Below are 19,638 nucleotides of genomic sequence, written 5' to 3' on the forward strand. Positions count from 1 at the left end.
AGTTGGTGCTTATCTTGGCGAGAGCCGAGTTCAAATCAGCATGAAGTTTTAACATCTACTCTTGTGTAATGGAAATCATATATATATATATATATATATATATATATATATATATATATATATATATATATATATATATATATATATATATAATTGCATGGACCTCCGGAATGAAGCAACCGGAGGTGGATGGAAAGACTCAATATTGCAGCTACCGGGGCATGCAAGTCTCCATATCGTAGATACCGGGGCATGCAATTATATATATATATATATATATATATATATATATATATATATATATATATATGATGGAGAGGCATATTCCCATTCCCTTAATAGTTAGGATGGTATTTACTCACGCATACACTCTAAATCTGGGGTTGATACTGTGGAGGAAGCTTTTAAGGTGCTTCGAAGAACCTTTTTACTAGGGTTCCATGAGGAACCTTACAAATAAGGATCTTTTAAGAACCTCAAGGTTCTACTTGGAACCTTTTATGTTTATTTACAAACTTACATGCATAATATTATATATATATATATATATATATATATATATATATATATATATATATATATATATATATATAATATGCGTGTCTGCATAATTTGTCTGGTTAAATAACATGCTAGGAATTACTGGTTTGCAATATCAATAAAAACAAAGAAATACTTTTTATAGAAACCCTTTATTACGGGTAGAGCAATAAAATAAATAAATACAGTATAGGAGTTATACTTTTAATTATAACACATAAATGCATACAAATAAAACAGTCTGTATATGTTTCATTACCCTTAGAATAACAAATACACAAATAAGTGAAAGGCTGACAACATTTCTTGACAGGTAGATATATAAATATATTAATTATAACTAATCATAATATATTATCCATAATGTAATTAATTTAATTACAAACAAAACAAGCAAAAACCTAACTTTAGTCACAAGTATTTTATAAAACAATTATTATAAAAAATATTAACACATTTATTTATTTTTATTTATTTATTTATTGCATTTAGATAGCGCTTTTTATACAAAAGTATCGCAAAGCACTGTATAGTACATAGCAGGAAAAATATCACAATCCGTTTGTTTAGCAGGTCACACATATAACTGCTACACTCAGCCCATTTAAATACAGATTTAAACAGTATACACAATACAAAAGCACCAATTTTAAAGTTACATTAAAACCCACTAAGATAAGCGAGCCATTTTATAAAAGTGTGTTTTTAGTCTTGACTTGAAAACTGTAATGGACCCAGATTTCCTGATAAACGAAGGCTGAGCATTCCAGAAAAAAGCCCTGCATCCCGTGTTGTTTTGTTGACCCTAGGAATAACCAGCAGCCCCACATCCTGTGATTTCAGAGTGTGGTTTGGAAGATACGGTGTCAGTAACTCTTGTAAATAATGAGGCGCTAATCCATTCAGGGCCTTATAAGTTAACAGCAAAATCACCATTTAAAAAAGTACATTACAATAATCAATTCTAGATGAAACAAAGACATGTATTATTCTCTCGGCATCAGATACAGAAATAATTAGAACATAAGAAGGTTGTTTCTTTTATTATTTATTTCTTATTTCTGTTTGTTGTTAGTAGCTTATTGATCCCAGAATCTCATCAAGCAGCTTCTTGAAGAATCCCAGGATGTCAGCTTCAACAACATTATTGGGGAGTTGGTCTAAGTTTGGCTATATTTCTCAAATGGTAAAAATATACTTTAGTAACTTCCCTAGTATGAGTCTAAAATGATAGATCAGACTCAAAGATTACCCTCAAACTCTTAATTTCGACTTTAAATTTTGATGAGAGACTGCAAGGGTCGTGCTCATGTAATCCTACATTTCCTTTTAGTTGGTTCTGTGAGCCCACTAGCATAACCTCTGTTTTATCTCAATTCAACATTAGGAGATTCTGTGACATCCAATGCTTGATGTCTGTAAGGCAAGTAGCTAATAACACCCAGGCAGAAGAATGTCCTTGCTTTAGGGACAGATAACAGGTGGTTATCATCAGCATAGCTGTATACAACTGTAAGTTGCCCTGGGTAAGGGTGTCTGCTCAAAAGAAAAAAAAAAAAAAATAGTAATCCCTGAGCCTGTGGTTATTATAGCAGAACCAACACCCTTATTGCTTTCCCGACCTGGCGCCTGACAAAAGAAAGTTTACTATTCCCACTATACTAGGTGGAGTTTTCTGATCTTTTTGGAGTACCCAAAATACATTTCTCAATATAATATTAGGCTGTTTTTTCTCTGTGGGTATTTGATATTGTACACAAAATACAAGGAAAAAAGAAGCCCAAATCTCTGGGTGAGGGCCTCAGGTTATTATTATTAGTTTATTTAGCAGACACCTTTATCCAAGGCTTACAGAGACTAGGGAGTGTGAACTATGCATCAGCTGCAGAGTCACTTACAATTATGTCTCACCCGAAAGACGGAGCACAAGGAGGTTAAGTGGCTTGCTCAAGGTCACACAATGAGTCAGTTTGCCGAGGTGGGATTTGAACCGTGGACTTCCTGGTTACGAACCCTTTTCTTTAACCACTGGACCACACAGCCTCCTCAGCAAGTAAATGTTGTCCATTCATTCTCAGACCAATTTTTGTATCAAGATGGAAGGGGTTTCCCCAGATAATGACAGGTGTGGGAGTTGTAGGGTCCTTAAAAAATAAAAAATAAAAAAATAAAAAACAGAAAAATAAATCACTTACACTGTATTTTAAAAATAAAATGCTGACGCAGCATCTTACGTTATATTGTGATCATCTTTATTTGCATATTCCCATTCCCTTAATTCTTCAATTTCAACACCATCCCTCTCCCCTGATGTAATAATTTATAGCTGTTAGTTTTTAATACTTTTCATGTATTGTATTTGATGCCATGGGCTAGAAGAATTGGAGGTAATTCTATTTATAAATTCACTGTTTGGCAACAGCAGTTCAAAAAATATATATATATATATATATTCCGAATGTTTTCGTTAGAGACAAAAATCCAAAGTTTTTAATACAGGTGATTTATTTATTTACTTATTTATTTATTTATTAATCATTTTCAGCATCTTTAAACAGCTTGTTCAGTGGTAACCACGCACTGGATACTGAAGTAAACTGCAGCTACGTTCCAGCATGAATGAGACACGGACAGTGCGCCACGTTCAACCTTGACCTCTGTACACCAGAAGCAGTTTAAAGTAGATTTCTGTACATTTAAAGCAACATTGTCTTTGTTCATGATGATATATGATAAGTGTATTAGTTTGGTTCTCAAACAAACAAACAAAAAAATCCTTGCATGTTTTTTGCCCCGCCCCAAGTGTAAAAACAAATATTCTCTGACAGCATATAGACAGTACGTGTTTTCCGCAGCAAACAGATTCTTACGGTCTCTGTTCATGATGACAAAGAGTTTAACTGAGTGCATTGTTTCGATATGTTTGATTGGTCTCGCAGCAGTATGGGTAAAAATAGACTGAATGGCCTTGCCCTGCTAATATGTGCGGACATGTCCCAGGAGGAAGTGTTACAGCGTTTCGATAGATCAGGCCATAGGAGGATTAGCAAACCCTGATTTAAAGTAAAGTCTTCTAAATCAGTTTTTAATTGTGGCATCATACAGTCTCAGCAGTCCGATCAGTCTTAGCATTAGTATCAGCAATCTTACCAGTCCCAGCAGTGTCAGCACCGGTCTTACCAGTTTCAGCACCAGTCTTACCAGTCCCAGCAGTAGCAGCACCAGTCCCAGCAGTGGCAGCACCAGTCTTACCAGTCCCAGCAGTGGCAGCACCAGTCTTACCAGTTCCAGCAGTAGAAGCACCACTCTTACCAGTCCCAGCAGTAGCAGCACCAGTCTTACCAGTCCCAGCAGCACCAGTCTTACCAGTTTCAGCAGTAGCAGCACCAGTCTTACCAGTCCCAGCAGTAGCAGAACCACTTACCAGTCCCAGCAGCACCAGTCTTACCAGTTCCAGCAGTAGCAGCACCAGTCTTACCAGTTCCAGCAGTAGCAGCACCAGTCTTACCAGTTCCAGCAGTAGGAGCACCAGTCTTACCAGTTCCAGCAGTAGCAGCACCAGTCCTGCCAGTCCCAGCAGTGTCAGCATCAGTTCCAGAAGTAGCAGCACCAGTCTTACCAGCTCCAGTTGTAGCATCAGTGTCATCAGTGTCAGCATTAACTTCAATAGCAGTGAACCAAACGCATGTCTCTCAATGAAGGTATAAACCCATCTACGTGTTCATATCTATAACTTCTATTCTTCTTGTCCTTTTAATATCACATATTTCTAACAGTGTGAATAGGGTAATTTTAGGAATTTGTTGTATCGCTTTGCAGTTTGCATTAATAGTCTCCAGGCTTTAAAATATGATAAATTTCACCTTCGTAACATGAACAGGATATGCACAGGGTTTTGTTTGTTTTTTTAGACAAAAATTTGATTTTTGCCTCAGTAAAAATCTATTCCTAGCTAAGCCCCTGGTAACATTAAACTGGTAAGATGGACCATGTCTAGGCAAAATGATCACATGCTTGACATGATAAAACAAGCCCCACCTTGCTCAGACTCAGAGCCAAAGGATTGTATGAACATGTGCCCATACTCACCTTGCCCAGTCAAGCAAAAGGATCAGCTGTTTAATATCATACAGCATAATGCATCTTGACCAAACAACATGGTCAATAAAGTCTGCTATGTGAGCCAATTAATATATATATATATATATATATATATATATATATATATATATATATATATATATATATATATATATATGTTTCTCTACAGCAGTTGAATTGACAGTAGAAAGTTATGTAAAATAGTTTTTTAAAGAAAACCTTTTTTTCATGAAAGAATATTTGTCTGTTAGTTAAAAGGACAGCTTGAAATTGTGTTTAGTTTTTCCTGAAGCTTACAGTACTCCCGAAAACATTTGTGGATCACTCACTTTTTTCCTTTGCACTTTAAGATATATGCTGTTTGTTGGCAACTGAAACTGCCCCTCCTCTAAAGTGATCAGATTGATTAGAGGTACAGTACTTGTGTCTCCCAATACCAATGCATCAAATTAACTTCATATGCAGAATTACATTGATTTTTTTCTATCATGTATTTGAAAAACCCTGTTAGAAATAATATGTAGTGCCTCTTTTTCTTATTAAATCTGTTTGTGTGTTTACGTCTTTGTCTACATGCCTGGTGACATACGAACAGAAAAATAGCTAAGCTTTTCTCGGCAGCCAAATGTTTATGTTTATAATGTTGTGTGCGAGCAGGAAGGCGTGGCCACTGGACTGCGTGTGTGCGTGCGCTTTGTGATTTGGGATTTGGTGTTTAATGTTATGTTAATGTTCTGTTGTTAGGCACACTGGACCTGCAAGGCGGTGTAGCCTACATCCTAGCCCGCGAAAGAACGCTTACTCAACTGTTCAAGTGATGCGCACCATTTCAGACGCTGTCATATATTGACACCGTAAACTACAATACTTAATGCTTTGTCACACAATTACCAGGAATTATTATTCAGTACTGTATTTTAAAGTTGTTTTTTTATTTTTTACAGTAGTACTAAAATAAAATTGTTTTCAGTTTGCATGAGTGACAAATTATATTAAACACCATGGTTTTAAAAGAACGTCGATAAAAAAAGTCTCATTTAATCAAGAGAAAAAGATAGTAATTTGTGTTTTATTATTTTCGTACCAGAACCGCCCGAGAAATCGTAGCAGTAAAGCAAATCTTATGTTTACCTCATACTTAATACTCATGTATCCTAGAAATCGTCATTAAACAATAGACTTAATGAAACATTTTACGTCAGAAAGTTCCCAGAAGTATCATAAGTATTACCCTTTTCCTCTCTCAGTTCAGCCCAATTGATTATCGTCATCAAGTTTAGTAAAAAAAAAAAATTAAAAAAAATTACCTCAGAAATTCTATCATTGACCCGCATCATTAACAAAAGCAAAATAACCTTTTTTTTATTTTACTCGTGGATGTTGTAGAGCTGTCTGTACGTCTTTAGTTTATATTTTTTCATTCATTCACACAAATAAAGATAATTAGCGTTATTAAAAGGTTTTACTCACCTCTCAGTGAAGAAAGCTCTACCGCCTGTGAAGAAACGTTGAACACCTGCCTCGCGCTGTGGGTTGCGATGGCAGCTGATTGGTTGAGAGGGCAACCGCTGTTGCTGGAGCATTTCTTCGTCGACCGCGCTTTTTCTACTTTTAGTAGTTAAAAAATTTCAAACAGCCTTTTGCCAGCGATAGCATAATGTATTTATTTATGTATTTATTTATTTATTTATTTATTTATTTATTTATTTATGTTGTATTGTGTTGTGCAGGGGCATCTTGCCCTGAGGATTTATTATTGTGTTGAACGTCGTATGGGTTTCTCCTACATATTTATCCAATTAAAGGTTCTGTTCAAGATGGATACAAATGGAAATAAACTACAATACACATGTTATACATACATATACTATTATAAATTCTAGTTAAATATTTGGAAGTAGCAGCACCAGTCTTACCAGCTCCAGTTGTAGCATCAGTGTCATCAGTGTCAGCATTAACTTCAATAGCAGTGAACCAAACGCATGTCTCTCAATGAAGGTATAAACCCATCTACGTGTTCATATCTATAACTTCTATTCTTCTTGTCCTTTTAATATCACATATTTCTAACAGTGTGCATAGGGTAATTTTAGGAATATGTTGTATCGCTTTGCAGTTTGCATTAATAGTCTCCGGGCTTTAAAATATGATAAATTTCACCTTCGTAACATGAACAGGATATGCACAGGGTTTTGGGGTTTTTTTAGACAAAAATTTGATTTTTGCCTCAGTAAAAATCTATTCCTAGCTAAGCCCCTGGTAACATTAAACTGGTAAGATGGACCATGTCTAGGCAAAATGATCACATGCTTGACATGATTAAACAAGCCCCACCTTGCCCAGACTTAGAGCCAAAGGATTGTATGAACATGTGCCCATACTCACCTTGCCCAGTCAAGCAAAAGGATCAGCTGTTTAATATCATACAGCATAATGCATCTTGACCAAACAACATGGTCAATAAAGTCTGCTATGTGAGCCAATTAATATACATATATATATATATATATATATATATATATATATATATATATATATATATATATTTCTCTACAGCAGTTGAATTGACAGTAGAAAGTTATGTAAAATAGTTTTTGAAAGAAAACCTTTTTTTTCATGAAAGAATATTTGTCTGTTAGTTAAAAGGACGGCTTGAAATTGTGTTTAGTTTTTCCTGAAGCTCACAGTACTCCCGAAAACATTTGTGGATCACTCACTTTTTTCCTTTGCACTTTAAGATATATGCTGTTTGTTGGCAACTGAAACTGCCCCTCCTCTAAAGTGATCAGATTGATTAGAGGTACAGTACTTGTGTCTCCCAATACCAATGCATCAAATTAACTTCATATGCAGAATTACATTGATTTTTTCTATCATGTAATTGAAAACCCCTGTTAGAAATAATATGTAGTGACTCTTTTTCTTATTAAATCTGTTTGTGTGTTTACGTCTTTGTCTACATGCATGGAACGCTTACTCAACTGTTCAAGTGATGCGCACCATTTCAGACGCTGTCATATATTGACACCGTAAACTACAATACTTAATGCTTTGTCACACAATTACCAGGAATTATTATTCAGTACTGTATTTTAACGTTTTTTTTTTTTTTTTACAGTAGTACTAAAATAAAATTGTTTTCAGTTTGCATGAGTGACAAATTATATTAAACACCATGGTTTTAAAAGAACGTCGTTAAAAAAAGTCTCATTTAGTCAAGAGAAAAAGATACAGTAATTTGTGTTTTATTATTTTCGTACCAGAACCGCCCGAGAAATCGTAGCAGAGAAGCAAATCATATATTTACCTCATACTTAATACTCATGTATCCTAGAAATCGTCATTAAACAATAGACTTAATGAAACATTTTACGTCAGAAAGTTCCCAGAAGTATCATAAGTATTACCTTTTTCCTCTCTCAGTTCAGGCCAATTGATTATCGTCATCAGGTTTAGTAAAAAAAAAAAAAAAAAAAAAAAAAAAAAAATTACCTCAGAAATTCTATCATTGACCCGCATCATTAACAAAAGCAAAATAACCTTTTTTATTTTAATCGTGGATGTTGTACAGCTGTCTGTACGTCTTTAGTTTATATTTTTTTCATTCATTCACACAAATAAAGATAATTAGCGTTATTAAAAGGTTTTACTCACCTCTCAGTGAAGAAAGCTCTACCGCCTGTGAAGAAACGTTGAACACCTGCCTCGCGCTGTGGGTTGCGATGGCAGCTGATTGGTTGAGAGGGCAACCGCTGTTGCTGGGGCATTTCTTCGTCGACCGCGCTTTTTCTACTTTTAGTAGTTAAAAATTTCAAACAGCCTTTTGCCAGCGATAGCATAATGTATTTATTTATTTATTTATTTATGTTGTATTGTGTTGTGCAGGGGAGTTTTCCCTTCTCGTCGGGTCAGGCAGCATCCTCTGGCTGCTGGGCGACGTAGAGAGGGAGACATGAGAAGAGCAAAGGATTAGATATAAACACTTTCCGCCGGGTCAGACAGCATCCTCCGACTGCTGGGTGACGTAAAAGTGAGAGAGAGAGCAAAGTTTAGACATATAACATACAACAAACTGACTCTCGCTCCCGACGGGTCAGGCAGCATCCTCTGGCTGCTGGGCGTTTAGTGGAGCAAGAGACAGGAAGGGGACGAACAGGACAAAAGGACAGATCCTTCGCAACTCAGTGCAGCATCCTCAGGCAGCTAAGCTGGCAGCTGGGCGGCGTGTAGAGCTTAGGAAAAAGTGTCTCGTGTCCGTTTAGGAGAGACGAAAACAGAGAACCCCCCCCCCCCTCGGTCGGGGCCCGCTCGGCAGGTGGAGGCACGGCCTACTGCATGAGGGGGCTGAAATGGTCCTGGACCTGAAATAGAAGAGAGGAGATGGGACAGCAAGGTTGAGGCCTGGAAGGCTTAGCGCATAAGCAGCAGAAGAATAGGATGTGGCCGGGGGTCCCCTCAGGCCGGCGAGGAACAGCCGGGCGGCAGTGGTTGAGACGAGAGGCCGACCCGGACAGCCGGGGGAGTGAGACTCACTTCCCCCCCTGAGGGAGCCCTGTGCGGACAGTGCGATATGGAAAGGAGCAGAGGTGGGGAGGAGGAGGAACAAAAAAGAGGTATGACACAGGCCCGGTTTTTGGGATGGAACCGCATAACAGTCTCGCGTTTTGATTGGTCCATGTCTGTCACATGAATATGTCGTCACACGAGTGGAAAAGCGTGCAGGCATTTTTAACATTGTGATCAGATAGAGTGATCTGCTTTCCACAACCTTACCATTAAAATATAATGTGGTATTACACTGTACTGATATTACAAACTATGAGGAATTACTTTATATAAATTATCATGTTATGCACAAATGTAAGAATTGGCTTTCTGTGGTGGTGTACTTTTTTCTTTCAAGTAGCATATATCGATAATCGTTTTTGCGATATATTTTAATATAAAACATATACGCTATTGCAGTTTTGTTACAGAATACATTAGTTTATCTCTAATGTAATCACAGTTTTACATATAGACTGCCCCTGTTTTCATTTACGTCGCAAATTCTGGGCTGCTTTGCTTTTCAGATAATGTCCCAAATTCTGGGCCGATTTGGTTTGCAGATAACATCCCAAATTCTGGGCCGCTTTGGTTTTTAGATAACGTCCCAAATTCTGGGCCGCTTTGGTTTTTAGATAACGTCCCAAATTCTGGGCCGCTTTGATAACATCCCAATTTCTGGGCTGCTCTGGTTTTCAGATAACGTTCCGAATTCTGCATTTTCGAATTCAGGCCAGTTTTTGAGCTATTCTGCTTAGCTGACAGCCGAGTTTCTAAGTCATGCATGCACAGTTTACCATAAACTGGACCGTTAACTCATTTAAGAGTACATGAATCAAAGTTAATGTATTTTTTACTCTCCTCAGAAAACATTTAGGAACATGGTATACCAAAAAAAAAAAAAAAGGTCATCTCATTTGCTTATGTAATGTCCATCAATATATAGTGAGGCATAGGGGTTTATCAGAACTTCTGGGTTTAAGAGACCAGTGACCTTCAACAACTTCAAATAAATCCTATTGTATTGTATTAGTCAGCATTTCCCTTATCTATTCCTGATCATTTATACTGTAGGTCAGGGGTTTTCAACCTTTTTTTGAAACTGTAGCCCTTCTATCTGGAGGTTTCAGCTCGAGTACCCCTTTACAATTTTCGCTCAACTGAACGGTACCTCAGTTACAATAAAATGGAGAATAATCTGATGACCCCCCCCCCCTGTTTATTTAATAAGTCTGGGTGACAAACTGCTGGTTTAGGACAGAACAACAAACAGTAAGCTTAATTCTTAAAACTTTTAACTACAAGTATTTGGATGCACAGAATTAAAAAGACAAGTATTAGGTTAGGAGCACACCTATTTTTTGTAACTTTGACGGCCTTTTGTAAAAGTTTGAAGACCTTTTGATACCCAGCATACACTGCAATACCCAGCAAAGTTATACACTGATATTCTGATAGCACAGCAATTCAAATGAAGTTTGTAATTGGTTGTGTTCCTCAAATACACAATAAAAAGTTATATTTATAGGGTATACAGTTATACAGCGATACAGTGGTTTCGGACATCTAAGAACAGGTACTGCGAGCATCTGGATTCATACTCAGAGGTACTCTGTAGCCTCCTGGGACATTCACAGCTTGTTTGACACCCTCTTGTAGTTGCCCGTTTCTGCATATAAAGCAAAATGCTGTTTGTCAATCTCTCTTTTTTCTTATAAATCAGTCTTTGCAAGAATCATTCCAAAAACACTTGAATCAGTTAGGCACTACAGGCCTTTAAATTGCAGTACCAATTTGCAAGTTGCTAAGTGGTTGCGTTCCTCAAATTTGCAGTGCAAAGTGATATCTTAAAGAATAGGGTATGTAGTGCTTTTTTTCGCCTCCCCTTGCTTTTGGTGCAAAACTGTGCTCTGATACACTCAGGCTGATACTGTGATCACAAAACACTTGGAATGGACTTAAATTGGTGCTTCTGTACTCTTTTTAGATGCACAACAATCTTAGCTAAAGAAAATGGGTTCCTTCGAGTTCGTAAGACCCACGACCGCCATTAGCTGAGCCTTACCCCGATGGTGTTTTTATAATGGGATTTGCCATAGGGAAGGGGGTGGTCTCTTATCGTACCCGTATCTCCACGACCCCTGGGCCAACAAACTCAGAAGGACATTCTTTGCATACACAAGAGTCTTAGCTAAAGAAAGACATCAGCCACGGGTTCAAACGCCACCCCACCGCCAGATGGTGGCCGTTGCCCCAAAGGGGTTTTATAATGGGATTTCCCATAGACATTTTTCAGGGTGCTGTATCTTGGGTTCCGGGGGTCCCCAAGACTTGAAAATCGGTATGGAGGTCCACCTCGGGGCCCCTGTCGATCCCTCCAAGCAACGTGTCCCCAGCTAGAAAGGACACCAGTTTAGACTTTTTTTGCCAACCTGGAGCTCAAAAGCTATTGGAAATGCAACCTTGACATTCCATCATGCTGAAAATGTGAAAATTTGTTGAAAATGTAGCATTTGAAAACGGGTGGCTCCCTGTGAAAGAGGGCCCCCAGACATGACCCTAGGAAGTTCAACCCGGTTTCTAGGCCCCGGGGTCATGGAGATATGACCCCGAAAAGGGTAGTTTTTGGACATTTTTGACAGGGCGTATCTCGGGTTCTGTGGGGGTTAGGAACTTGATTTTTTTTTTTGCGTTGGGGCCCCATGGGGCCCCGCACAAGGAGTCACTATTTTTATGGTTCAAATGCCAGGACGGCTTGGCAAAGTGAATTTTTTCGTCATGACATGAGTTTTTGGGTGAACCACCACACCTTTTTAGGGGGTGGTTTGGGGTGCTCCCCTGAGTCTATATCACTTTGAATGGTGGTTCTACGTGCTCGGGTTCGAGAGATATGCCTGAAAATGTGTTTTATAACACTGCCATAGACATGAATGGGGCTGAATACCCGAAAATATATTTTGCAAAGAATTGCTAAGGTGGGTGTATGCGTGCAGGGGTTGTATGGTGGGTGTATGCGTGCAGGGGTTGCATAGTGGTGTGTGCGTGCAGGGGTTGCATGGTGGGTGTATGCATGCAGGGGTTGCATGGTGGGTGTATGCGTGCAGGGGTTGCATGGTGGTGTGTGCGTGCAGGGGTTGCATGGTGGGTGTATGCGTGCAGGGGTTGTATGGTGGGTGTATGCGTGCAGGGGTTGCATAGTGGTGTGTGCGTGCAGGGGTTGCATGGTGGGTGTATGCATGCAGGGGTTGCATGGTGGGTGTATGCGTGCAGGGGTTGCATGGTGGTGTGTGCGTGCAGGGGTTGCATGGTGGGTGTATGCGTGCAGGGGTTGTATGGTGGGTGTATGCGTGCAGGGGTTGCATGGTGGTGTGTGCGTGCAGGGGTTGCATGGTGGGTGTATGCGTGCAGGGGTTGTATGGTGGGTGTATGCGTGCAGGGGTTGCATAGTGGTGTGTGCGTGCAGGGGTTGCATGGTGGGTGTATGCATGCAGGGGTTGCATGGTGGGTGTATGCGTGCAGGGGTTGCATGGTGGTGTGTGCGTGCAGGGGTTGCATGGTGGGTGTATGCGTGCAGGGGTTGTATGGTGGGTGTATGCGTGCAGGGGTTGCATGGTGGTGTGTGCGTGCAGGGGTTGCATGGTGGGTGTATGCATGCAGGGGTTGCATGGTGGGTGTATGCGTGCAGGGGTTGCATGGTGGTGTGTGCGTGCAGGGGTTGCATGGTGGGTGTATGCGTGCAGGGGTTGCATGGTTGGTGTATGCATGCAGGGGTTGCATGGTGGTACACGTGTGTGGAGGGGAATTGGAGTTCAGGTTTTGCTCACAAGAGGGGCGGGGAAAAGACTGGGAAGGGTAGGGTAAAAGAAAAATTACTACAAGCATTTATTTTCACTTTCGACTCCCAGTCTCCTTACCATCACTTTATGATTTTATTTTGTGATTATTTAATTATTGTCAAAATAAACGGCCTTCATCTACTCACAGTTGCAGTCTCATTTCTGTCCAAAAAGAACCTGAAACACTACAATATATTGATGGACGTTACATAAGAAAATGAGATGTCCTTTTTTCGGAATACCATGTTCCTTCCCAAAAATGTGTTTTAATATTAGCCTTTAATAAAGGAAAACGGCTGCTTTAATTAATTTTCATGTATCTATTTCAGTGCAATGTAGTTTCTTCATGTAATAAGAAATACGTTTAACATTTACATTTTTGTTTTTTTCATTAAAAAAAAAAAAAAAAAAAAGATTTCTGGGGAGAGTAAAAAATACATGAACTTTGATTAATGTACTAAGGGTTACTCTCAAATAAATTCACGATCCAGTTTATGGTAAACTGTGCATGCATGACTTAGAAACTCGGCTGTCAGCTGATTCCCCAAAACTGGGCTGAATTCGGAAATGCAAAGCGGCCCAGAATTTGGGACGTTATCTAAAAACCAAAGCGGCCCAGAATTTGGGACGTTATCTAAAAACCAAGGCGGCCCAGAATTTGGGACGTTATCTAAAAACCAAGGCGGCCCAGAATTTGGGACATTATCTGAAAAGCAAAGCGGCCCAGAATTTGGGACGTAAATGAAAACAGGGGCAGTCTATATGTAAAACTGTGATTACATTAGAGATAAACTAATGTATCCTGTAACAAAACTGTAATAGCGTATATGTTTTATATTAAAATATATCGCAAAAACGATTATCGATATATGCTACTTGAAAGAAAAAAGTACATCACCACAGAAAGCCAATTCCTACATTCGTGCACAACATGATAATTTATATAAAGTAATTCCTCATAGTTTGTAATATCAGTACAGTGTAATACCACATTATATTTTAATGGTAAGGTTGTGGAAAGCAGATCACTCTATCTGATCACAATGTTAAAATGCCTGCACGCTTTTCCACTCGTGTGACGACATATTCATGTGACAGACATGGACCAATCAAAACGCGAGACTGTTATGCGGTTCCATCCCAAAAACCGGGCCTGTATCATACCTCGCTTGTCCTGCTGCTCCAACACAAGCTACCTTTAAGAGCCGGTACGATGCGGTCAATGGGTGAAGTTCGTCAGGAGTACTGCATAAAAAAAAAAACGAGTGTGTTGTCGTGGCAGTTGGTGATCAAAGAAATAAAACAAAATAAAATCAATAAATAATAATGTCATAGACTTAAAGTCATACCTTTGAAGTCATAATGCATTGCAAGTGTTATTAGGGAATGTTGTGCTGTGTTTTCAAGCGCTTCAATGTGACAGCGGGTGCGTTCACGGAGATCAAGAGCAGCCGGAGATCAAGAGCAGCCGCCGCAGGGGAGGGATACCATGGTAAATAGGTTACCTATTTACCATGGTATCTCTCCCCTGGGTGCGTTGTGTTTTGGTGAGCAGGAAAGCAGCGGGCGGGATGGCGAGCTTGTCCTGCTGCTCCAACACAAGCTACCTTAAGAGCCGGTACGATGCGGTCAATGGGTGAAGTTCGTCAGGAGTACTGCATAAAAAAAAAACGAGTGTGTTGTCGTGGCAGTTGGTGATCAAAGAAATAAAACAAAATAAAATCAATAAATAATAATGTCATAGACTTAAAGTCATACCTTTGAAGTCATAATGCATTGCAAGTGTTATTAGGGAATGTTGTGCTGTGTTTTCAAGCGCTTCAATGTCACAGCGGGTGCGTTCACGGAGATCAAGAGCAGCCGGAGATCAAGAGCAGCCGCCCCTGGGTGCGTTGTGTTTTGGTGAGCAGGAAAGCAGCGGGCGGGATGGCGAGCTTGTCCTGCTGCTCCAACACAAGCTACCTTAAGAGCCGGTACGATGCGGTCAATGGGTGAAGTTCGTCAGGAGTACTGCATAAAAAAAAAACGAGTGTGTTGTCGTGGCAGTTGGTGATCAAAGAAATAAAACAAAATAAAATCAATAAATAATAATGTCATAGACTTAAAGTCATACCTTTGAAGTCATAATGCATTGCAAGTGTTATTAGGGAATGTTGTGCTGTGTTTTCAAGCGCTTCAATGTGACAGCGGGTGCGTTCACGGAGATCAAGAGCAGCCGGAGATCAAGAGCAGCCGCCACAGGGGAGGGATACCATGGTAAATAGGTTACCTATTTACCATGGTATCTCTCCCCTGGGTGCGTTGTGTTTTGGTGAGCAGTAATGCAGGAAAGCAGCGGGCGGGATGGCGAGCTTGTCCTGCTGCTCCAACACAAGCTACCTTAAGAGCCGGTATACCGCTAGCTACCATATACCGCTAGATACGAATGCATAGTAGTATACTGGCCAAGGGCGTTGGTTTTGCCCAGAGCCGTAACTAAGCTTTTAGCTACCGGGGCATGCAAATATATATAAACGTTTTACTTAAAACGTGAATTAACGTCTTAAATCGTGTTAAAAGTGAGCAGTTACCTTGGAATTACACACCAGGTTCAGACGCAATGATTGGACTTATGTATCCGCAGGCGACCTGAGACTCACCGTTTCAACGGTGTCAGGAGAGCTCAACAGAAAAGAATGCTAGAGAAAAATATTGTATACTGGCCAAGGGCGTTGGTTTTGCCCAGAGCCGTAACTAAGCTTTTAGCTACCGGGGCATGCAAATATATATAAACGTTTTACTTAAAACGTGAATTAACGTCTTAAATCGTGTTAAAAGTGAGCAGTTACCTTGGAATTACACACCAGGTTCAGACGCAATGATTGGACTTATGTATCCGCAGGCGACCTGAGACTCACCGTTTCAACGGTGTCAGGAGTGCTCAACAGAAAAGAATGCTAGAGAAAAATATTGTATACTGGCCAAGGGCGTTGGTTTTGCCCAGAGCCGTAACTAAGCTTTTAGCTACCGGGGCATGCAAATATATATAAACGTTTTACTTAAAACGTGAATTAACGTCTTAAATCGTGTTAAAAGTGAGCAGTTACCTTGGAATTACACACCAGGTTCAGACGCAATGATTGGACTTATGTATCCGCAGGCGACCTGAGACTCACCCTTTCAACGGTGTCAGGAGTGCTCAACAGAAAAGAATGCATAGAGAAAAATATTGTATACTGGCCAAGGGCGTTGGTTTTGCCCAGAGCCGTAACTAAGCTTTTAGCTACCGGGGCATGCAAATATATATATATATATATATATATATATATATATATATATATATATATATATATATATATATCTTGCATGCACCTCCGGGATGAAGCAACCGGAGGTGGATGGAAAGACTCCATATCGTAGCTAGCGGGGCACGCAAGACTCCATATCGGAGCTACCGGGGCATGCAATTATATATATATATATATATATATATATATATATATATATATATATATATATATATATATAAATTATTGTTATTTTTTTTCTTTTTTCTTTTTTTTTTTTGGATGTTAGGAGTTAGGATGGTATTTACTCGCGCATAGTTTTGAATGTTATTTCCGAATCTCTCCTTTAACATGTCTGAATGAAAAAGACATCAACAAAGACAGTGTTGGGATTTTTGTTGTGCAGATGCTTTGCATCAGTCATATGAGCAAGAAGGGTCTTGTGTTGTTCAGCTATCATCTACATCTTTGAAAGACATTATTCTTGAAAAATGCAATATTCAAGCCAGTGAACTTGAAGCTGATGAAACCATACTGAAAGTAAAGAAACTAACTGTGGATCACGTGAAATACGAAGTCAAGGATTACTTCATTGTCGATGTAGTCCATGAGGATTTACCCATTTTTTTCAAAATCTTGCATATCATTCAGTTTAGGTGTACATGGATTTTGTGTGGGAAACTGTATTTTGCTCTGGAATTTAATTCTCACCTTCATGCCTTCAAAATAGAGGCTTTGCATGAGTGGTGTACATTAACACCTGGCAATGAAGTTGACTACCATGCACTAGATGCTTATGAAGACAGTGATGGATGTTTATATATTGCACCTCATCATACTGTGTATAAGGTACTGCTTGCATTTAAAACTGTGATATTAATTACAATGGCAGGTTAACATTGGTGCTTATTTTTCTGATTATTTTTATGTTTTTTTGTTCATTAGGTGAAGAAATAGATGGTGAGACTCTTTTAGGTCTGACAGAACATATGATTGGAAAGATCTTCCGAACTATGAAGGACCAAGTCAAATTTTTAAAGGCTCTCGAGAACCTTAAAAGGTATGTAATGACAAATATATTATACAATATGTTAGTCTATTGTTGTGTTTTAGTATTTACATTTAAATACCACATACTATACAGGAATCACTTTGAAAAGTATAAATTACTACTACCAGTACGCTTTTTGTATTGTAATGTTGTATTGTAAGAAAGATGTATATTATGGGAGTACATTTCTTTATGGAAACACAGAGAGAGAGAGAGAGAGAGAGAGAGAGAGAGAGAGAGAGAGAGAGAGAGAGGTATTTTCACTAGTTTAATTCCTGAAAATGAGGACTGGGAATGTATGGTTTTAAACTTCTGTGTAGAAAATTAATATGGCTGTTATATTATAAGGCTCTGTTTAAATATCAAGTCTTTAGATATTTTCAGGTGATTAAAATTATGAAATATTGTTTTTTTTTGTTGTTTTTTGTATTTTCATAGAACAAAAGCAAATGAGCATATTGTTTCAGAGAAGGTGCTACCAGTAGAATGCAGAGAAGTGCCACAAACCTCTACAAGTGTTCATGTTTGGACCGCATGTTATACATTGCCTATATTTCCTCCAGTTGTACAGATGGCCCTTGATAGAAAGGACATTGGTTTCAAATCAAAAGACAAATCTGCCCTTCGTGCAGCTCTAATACAGACTCTGTTTGATGACCTCAGCAAATATACGCTGTAAGAACTGAGATTTCGGTGTTTGTTTTAGATACATAGGCAACCAATTTTAGAATAATTACATAACATAAAATAGCATATTCATTTTTAAAATGATTACTATTTTTTTTTTAAATCTATCATAACAGCAATATTTTATTCAAGAGAAAAAGTTTTATTAAATTCATTTTGATAATGCTTTTCAGCATGTTTTTTTTGTAAATTAAAGCAATTGTAAAATGCAACTGTATTTCATGACATTATTTCTCAAATATATATTTTTCTTACAATTCACTTACAATTCATATGCCTATATTATTTTCTAATCTGTATATTTAGGTATCCAGACCACATAATGTACAGTACTGTGCTAAGTACTTTGTGCTGTAAGTACAGATTTCTAAGGGATGACAGCCAAACTGGATATGTGAGTATACATTTGGTAGTTATATTCATAAAAGAAATAGTCGAATAAACATTAATTTGTCAAAATTATGCAGCGTTAAATATATTTTTACTAGTTGATATGTATTTTTTATAGCCAGATAATGGACATAGGTTTAACTTTCTATCATTGTTTCAGGCTACTCTACTTGAAATACTGAGAAATAAATTCAAAAAAGAGAGAAAGACACTTATTTCAGTGGAGACTGTAGAAGACATGAAAAAAAAGTTTGGTGCTGTGGGTCGAGGAAGGAAGCGTGCACCAGAGCAACAGCAACCGCTCATGAAAAAGAGAAGAGAATCTGTAAGCCTAACTCTTGGATCTGCATTGACAGAAATAGATTGAAATAGAATTACATACTTTATATATGTACATACATGCGATTGTGTAGTTTATTAGCTAATTGGCTTTCATGGAGAGTACTTGATCTTTAGCATTTTTCCAGAGTAAAGAAAAGCACAGAGAATACATGCAGTAAATGCCTGATCATAAGTATTGAATTACTTAACGTTATGATACATATTGCAGATGCAAAGTGAGGAGTTCCCAGGAGAAGACGAGCATAGTATTGCCAAACACTTGGACTCCATAAGAAAAGAAATAACGAAATTGAGGCCGAACATTGAAGCCATATGTGACAGCATGAATAGAACTGTACACACTCGGGAAAGAATGATGGAGAAGAAGTCCACTGAAGAAGTCCTTGGTCTGTTTCCATTCCTAAAGCATCCTAAACTGGTAGGTACTAGTTTTTATTCTACTATGGTGATTGATCAGAAATTAATATTTTTAGTTATAAGCATGTATAATCACTTTAATTAGTCCTCCTAGGTGACCTTTCTGCATCAGCAATCCACCTGCTCCAGCTTTTACAAAACTCCACTGCTCCTGGTTTTTCCCATGCAACTTCTTTCTGCTCGCATTCAGTTTAGTTTGATTTTGTTTTATTTATTGATTTTTTTAACTACTACATTATTTGTAAGTATTCAACTCTTTTTTACAGCTGTGTATATCGCCTTGGATAAAGGCATATGATAAATAAATAAATATAATAATAACTTTAGCATCTGTATTTTAGCTGTTGCACGAAGTAGAACTACGTTTTGGAGTAAACTTGGAACGGAACCTAATGAGTGGCCTATCCAGAATGGTAGATGCTATTTTCAGACTTTCTAGTGGGCATCTTCTAACTACTGTGAT

Source organism: Acipenser ruthenus, chromosome 8 (genome assembly GCF_902713425.1).
Source record: "Acipenser ruthenus chromosome 8, fAciRut3.2 maternal haplotype, whole genome shotgun sequence".
In the NCBI taxonomy this organism is placed as follows: Eukaryota; Metazoa; Chordata; class Actinopteri; order Acipenseriformes; family Acipenseridae; genus Acipenser; species Acipenser ruthenus.